The sequence below is a fragment of the Gopherus flavomarginatus genome, unplaced genomic scaffold (assembly GCF_025201925.1).
Source record: "Gopherus flavomarginatus isolate rGopFla2 unplaced genomic scaffold, rGopFla2.mat.asm mat_scaffold_34_arrow_ctg1, whole genome shotgun sequence".
NCBI classification, from domain to species: Eukaryota; Metazoa; Chordata; order Testudines; family Testudinidae; genus Gopherus; species Gopherus flavomarginatus.
Window position 1 is genome coordinate 4,519,096 of NW_026115061.1, and position 6,530 is coordinate 4,525,625.

General features: G+C 46.8%; 1 protein-coding gene and 1 non-coding gene across 2 annotated transcripts in view; both read right to left on the minus strand.

The window, feature by feature from the left end:
• The window catches only part of LOC127042180 (zinc finger protein 436-like), a 118,287-nt gene that overhangs the window by 105,919 nt on the left and 5,838 nt on the right, over positions 1 to 6,530 (minus strand). The gene's annotated exons all lie outside the window — the stretch shown is intronic.
• TRNAC-GCA (transfer RNA cysteine (anticodon GCA)) lies at positions 456 to 527 on the minus strand. The gene has a single exon. It is a non-coding gene; the product is annotated as a tRNA-Cys (tRNA).

The window sequence follows — 6,530 nt, forward strand, 5'->3', positions numbered from 1 at the left end:
GCTTCTTGGGGGCTATTTTCCTGCTCACAGCCACTGTCGTCTTCTCATGCCTTGTCCTGGGGGCCCAGCTGCTGGTTGAATGTGAAGGAGCCAAAGTGCTGGGGACTTTATCCCGCACCAAGTTGCCTTTGCTCGTCAGACTCCTGAACCCCAACTGGACGTGATTCTTGTTCTTCTGCACAGCACAGCCCTGGAGAAGAGGGATCTTCAAATGTACATTCATATGACCCTTTGTTTAATGGATGAAAACATAAACTCTTCACTTAGAGATTGGAACTGATTTCAGCTGATGGACAGGTTTGCTTGGTTTTTATGCATTTAGACAGTGAAATGTTGAGTGTTTACATTCATTTCAAGCGTCCCCGTATAGTGGAGCTCCTGAACATAATGGAGAATGGAAATGAAAATATTTTTTTATTTTTATTTTTGAAAAAAGGGAAAACAAGAGGCATATTAGAGGGAACTTGGATTTGAAGCAAGGACCCCTTGATCTGCAGTCAAACACTCTACCACTGAGCTATACCCCCATGAGAGCAGATACTTTCCCCTCGTAGCTGAAGCACATTAGTGATTCCAATAGCAGGGGCAGGTTCTCTCTGGGGCACAGAGATTTTTCAGGGAGTTGGTGGCTCTTTTCTTTCCTCACCTTGGAGTAAATGCAGCTTTTTATTCCATGGTACATAATTTATGGACTACCAACAGCAGCTTGAAGAAAGAGGAGAGTGAATATCTCACTCTCAGGGCTGAAGGTGGCCATGTCTCCTCTGTCTGAGCATTGCCGTTGCAGGAGAGAAGATTTCAATGGAATTGAATGCCCTGGCTCAGACTAGAGACACAGAAAGATTTTGCTGTTCATTGAACGGCAAAGGAAATTGTTTCTCTATGTGAAACTGAGGAGGAACAGGAAATTCCCACATGATGGTGCAATGCCCTAAGCTAAAGCAGGAGGGTGAAGGAATGGGGCTGAGGAATGACTGAAGTGGACTCACCTTGGATTGAAATGACATTTGTTTGTGTCAGGTAGTAAGATATGTGACATTAATTCAGATGCAAAGTTGAGGCTTCTTTAACTCCTTGTAGAACTTGAACTTGATTTCCCAGAAGGGAGAAAGGGAAAGTCTGGGGCTGCCTTTAGTCTCTGGCTGGAGCAGTGTATAAAAAGCTCCAGCGATGCAGCTGGCAATTACAAGCCACTAAGGCTAACTTCAGTATCAGGCAAATTGGGTGAAATTGTAAAGCCCAATTATTAGACACATAGGTAAACAGACTTTGTTGGGTGTATCTATTGAGTTTCTGGGAACTGGGCGGGCTGCTAAAGGATCCTCCCCCCAGCCTAAGAGGAGTGTCATGGTATAATTCCCCACTCTGAACCTTAGTGTCCAAAAGATGGGGTACCAGCATGAATTCCTCTAAGCTCAATTACCAACTTAGTACTTGTAGCGCTGCCACTGACCAGGAATTCCAGTGCCTGGTACACTCTAGTCCCCCCAAAACCTTGCCCAGGGACCCCCAAGACCCAGACCCACTGGATCTTAACACAAGGAATCCTGGATCTTAACACAAGGATCCCTCACCGTTGCTTCTCCCAGGCTTCCCCTCGCTGGGTTACCCTGGAAGATCACTGATTCAAACTCCTTTGAATCTTAAAACAAAGAGGAAAGTCCACCTTCCCCCCCCTTCTCTTTTCCCCTCCCAGACTCTTCCTGAGAGAGAAAGCAATCCTAACACAGAGAGAAAATTAACCTTTCTCTCCCCCTTCCCTCCTTTCTCCCCACCAATTCCCTGGTGGATCCAGACCCAGTCCCCTGGGGTCTCACCAGAATAAAAAAACAATCAGGTTCTTAAACAAGAAAAGCTTTTAATTAAAGAAAGAAAAAACAGTAAAAATTATCTTTGTAAATTTAAAAAAATGGAATAGGTACAGGGTCTTTCAGCTATAGACACTGGGAATACCCTCCCAGCCTAAGTATACAAGTAGAAATTCAAATCTTTTCTGCAAAATACCAATTTGAACTCCTTCCAACCAAATACACATTTGCAAATAAAGAAAACAACCATAAGTCTAACTTGCTTTATCTACTTAGTACTCAGTATTCTGAACTTATAAGAGCCTGTATCGGAGAGATTGGAGAGAAACCTGGTTGCACGTCTGATCTCTTTGAGCCCCCAGAGTGAACAACAACCAAACACTAACAGCACACACACAAACTTCCCTCCCTCAAGATTTGAAAGTATCCTGTCCCCTGATTGGTCCTCTGGTCAGGTGACAGCCAGGCTCACTGATCTTGTTAACCCTTTACAGGCAAAAGAGAGATGAAGTACTTTTGTTCTATTAACTCTTACTTATCTGTTTATGACACACACCCCAAATCGCTGACAGTGTGGAACCACACTGGAAGTGATCTCTCCCTAGAACTCTAGAATAAACAGATCAATAAACACATGCATCCTTACGTATGCTACTAATTATGTACAACTACAAGATTCTTCACATTGTAAGGACAATTTTTAACCAGTTGATTTTGGGAAACTTTCACAGGAGAGTGCATCAACTTCTTGATTTGTTGCCGCTGCAGACGTTCCCGGGTTGTGGAGAGGTTCATCTCTTTCACACCACCGTTACTTTTCCCTTTGCAGTAGACACTGTCAGACCATCAGCGTCATCTCCTCCCTGGGCTGTAAACTGACAAACCTGTAAGTCTCTGGAAGAAAAGGGCTTGAGAGAATTAACGTGATTCACTCTGGGCTTTAGGGGGGAATTGGGAAATGCTATGAGGTAGTTAACAGCTCCCAGGCGCTCTTTGACCGTGAATGGCCCTTCCCATGATGCTTCCATTTTATGGGCCTGTTGCGCCTTCAAGACCATAACCTGCTCTCCTACCTTGAAGGAACGCTCCCTGGTATGTCTGTCATACCAGGCCTTTTGCTCTTTTTGAGCATCCTTTAGGTTTTCTTTAGCAAGGGCTAAAGAGTGTTGGAGGGTGCTTTGTAGGTTCTTTAGAAAGTCCAGAATGTTAGTTCCTGGAGAGGGTGTAAACTCCTCCCATTGCTGCTTCACCAACTGTAATGGCCCTTTAACCTCGTGGCCATACACAAGCTCAAATGGTGAAAACCCTAAACTGGGATGTGGTACAGCCCTGTAGGCAAAGAGCAACTGCTGCAACACTAGGTCCCAGTCATTGGAGTGTTCATTTACGAATGTACATATCATGGCCCCCAAAGTTTCATTAAGCCTCTCCACCAGGCCATTGGTTTGATGGTGGTAAGGGGTGGCAACCAAGTGATTCACCCCATGGGTCTCCCACAGTTCTTTCATGGTCCCGGCCAGGAAATTTGTCCCTGAATCTGTAAGAATATCGGAAGGCCAACCTACCCTGGCAAAAATGTCTGTTAGGGCCTGGCACACAGTTTTAGCCCTAGTGTTGCCTAGAGCTACTGCTTCTTGCCATCTGGTACCAAAGTCCACGAAAGTCAGTATTTATTGCTTGACTCTGGGGGTCTTTTTTTGGGAAATGACCCAGAATATCCACAGCTACTCGCTGAAATGGGACCTCAATTATGGGGAGTGGCTGGAGAGGGGCCTTGACCTGGTCTTGGGGCTTTCCCACTCTTTGGCATACCTCACAAGACCGGACATACTTGGCAACATCCTTGCCCATCCCCTCTCAGTGGAAGGACTTCCCCAACCGGTCCTTGGTTCTGTTCACCCCAGCATGGCCACTGGGATGATCATGGGCTAAGCTTAAGAGCTTCCCCCAGTATTTAGTTGTACCCACCAACTGTTTTTGTGGATGCCAGTCTTCCTGGTGTCCACCAGAAAGAGTCTCCTTATATAAAAGCCCTTGTTCTATAACAAACCAGGATTGATTAGAAGAGCTGAGAGGCAGTGGGGTGCTTCGTGCCACTGCCCAAGCTTTCTGAAGGCTGTCATCTGCTTCCTGCTCAGTCTGGAACTGTTTCCTGGAGGCTGGAGACACCAGTTCTCCCTTAGACTGTGGACTTGGGCTTGGTCCCTCTGGAAGCGATGCAGGTGATGGGGTTGTTTTCGTGGCTGGTGAACCGCTCTCCGCTGGTGCACCAGGTGGTATTTCAGGCTCTGGCTGAGCCTCTTGGGTATGGTTGTCTGCTGCTTCTGCCAGTTCAGGCTCGCTGGCACACTCTGGCGTAGAGGTTGAAGATGCATTTGCAAGCGCTGGCATCAGTGCTGGCAATGGTTTTGGTGCTGGTTGCGTTTCCAGGTCCGGGTCTGGGACTGGAAGTACTGTGGCTGTTGCAGTCGTTGGCAGGGGATCCTGGTCCACTACCTCTGTCTGGGTCTCTGGTAACATAGACGGGGCCCCTGTGGATGGCTCCGGAACAGGGATGGGTCTGGAAGATTGCCTGGCTTGGCTGCGTGTAACCATTCCCATCCTCTTGGCCCACTTTACCTGGTTGGCCAAGTCTTACCCCAGTAGCATAGGGATTTGATAATTGTCATAAACTGCAAATGTCCACATTCCTGACCAGCCTTTGTACAGAACAGGCAGTTTAGCTGTAGGCAAGTTTACCGCTTGTGACATGAAGGGTTAAATTGTCACTTGAGCCTTTGGGTTGATGAATTTGGGGTCCACCAAGGATTGGTGGACAGCTGACACTTGTGCCCCCATGTCTCTCCACGCAATAACCTTCTTTCCGCCCACTCTCAAAATTTCCCTTCACTCCGAGGGTATTTGAGAGGCATCTGGGCCTGGGGATCTTTGGAGTGATGGAGATATAATGAACTGCACTCGGTTCGGGTTCTTGGGGCAGTTGGCCTTTATATGTCCCAGTTCATTACACTTAAAGCATCGCCCAGCTGACTGGTCACTGGGCCGAGGTGGGTTACTGGAGATTGGTGAGGTGAGAGAATAGGGAGTCAGCGGCTTTCCTGGGGTTGCAGGTGGGGTCTTGGGTTGCCTTCGGGTATAGGGTTTATTGTCGGTGTGACCCCAGTGATATTCACTCCCCTTGATAGTAGCTTTTTTCTTTTCTGCCACTTCCACCCATCTGGCTCCAATCTCTCCCACCTCAGTTACCGTTTTGGGCTTCCCATCTAGGATGTACCTTTCTGTTTCCTCCAGAACACCCTCTAAGAACTGCTCCAATTGTATTAGGAGGTGCATGTCGTCCAGAGATTTAACATTGGCTCCTGATATCCAGGCATTATAATTCTTTCCAATGTGGTAGGCGTGTCGGGTGAATGACATCTGGTTTCCACCTTAGGGCTCTGAACCGCTGACAGGCATGCTCAGGTGTTAACCCTATTCTGATTCTGGCCTTGGTTTGAAAACGTTTATAATCGTTCATGTGTTCCTTAGGCATTTCAGCCGCCACCTCTGCTAGGGGTCCACTGAGCAGTGGTCTCAGCTCTATCATGTACTGGTCTTCAGTGATGCTGTACCCATGGCAGGTCCTTTCAAAATTTTCTAGGAAGGCCTCTCTGTCATCACCTGACTTGTAGGTGGGAAATTTCTTGGGATGTGGAACAATAACTGGCGAAGGGTTGTTAGGGGTGGCTGGAGCATGCTGCCCTAGCCTGTGCTAATTCCAGTTCATGCTTTCTTTCTTTTTCCCTTTCTTCCCTCTCTCTTTCCCTCTCTTTTTCTTTTATCTCCAGCTGTCTCCTGTGGCAGCCTCTCTTTCTCTTAGCTCCATCTCTTTTTGTTTTATTTCTAGTTCTTGTAGTTTCTTTTCCATGTCTCGCTTGTGGTCTGCATCTTTGATTTGTTCCTCTGCCTCCAGTTTTGCCCGTTCCTGTTTCAGGGTGTCCTTGGTAGTCATGGTTTCTGCTTTCTTGTGTTGGGGCGCCCTCTGCTGTTTACTGCCGGAAATGCTGCTTTACTTTTGCCTCCTTAGGGTTGCTTAGCAACAGTGTCTTTTTTAACTCCTTCTACCTAGTTATTCCCGACAAAGTTATAAAGAAAAAAAACCATTCATTTGCAAATGTGTTTTGCTGGTGTATGGTAACTCACAACTGGAGTCCCTTTGTTTAACAAAGATCCTTGTTAAACCCTAATGCCTTTGCCTTCAGAGTACTCAGAAGGGAGAGACCAAAAAAAACTTGCAGACCTTTGCTTTTAAAACAATCTCCTCTAGCCTGCTTTACACACAGCTAGCAGGGAAAGAGAAAGAAAAAATCCTACTGACTTTTGCTTCTAAACCCAAACCTCAGTCTGCCTGCAGATAGCTAGCAGGGAGAGAAATAAAAACTTCACTGGCTTTTGGATTCTATCTTTTCTATCTATCTCACACACTGCAGACCATGTCATGGTATAATTCCCCACTCTGAACCTTAGCATCCAAAAGATGGGGTACCAGCATGAATTCCTCTAAACTCAATTACCATCTTAGTACTTGTAGCGCTGCCACCGACCAGGAATTCCAGTGCATGGTACACTCTGGTCCCCCCAAAACCTTGCCCGGGAACCCCCAAGACCCAGTCCCTCTGGATCTTAACACAAGGAAAGTAAACCCTTTCCCTCACTGTTGCTTCTCCCAGGCTTCCCCTCGCT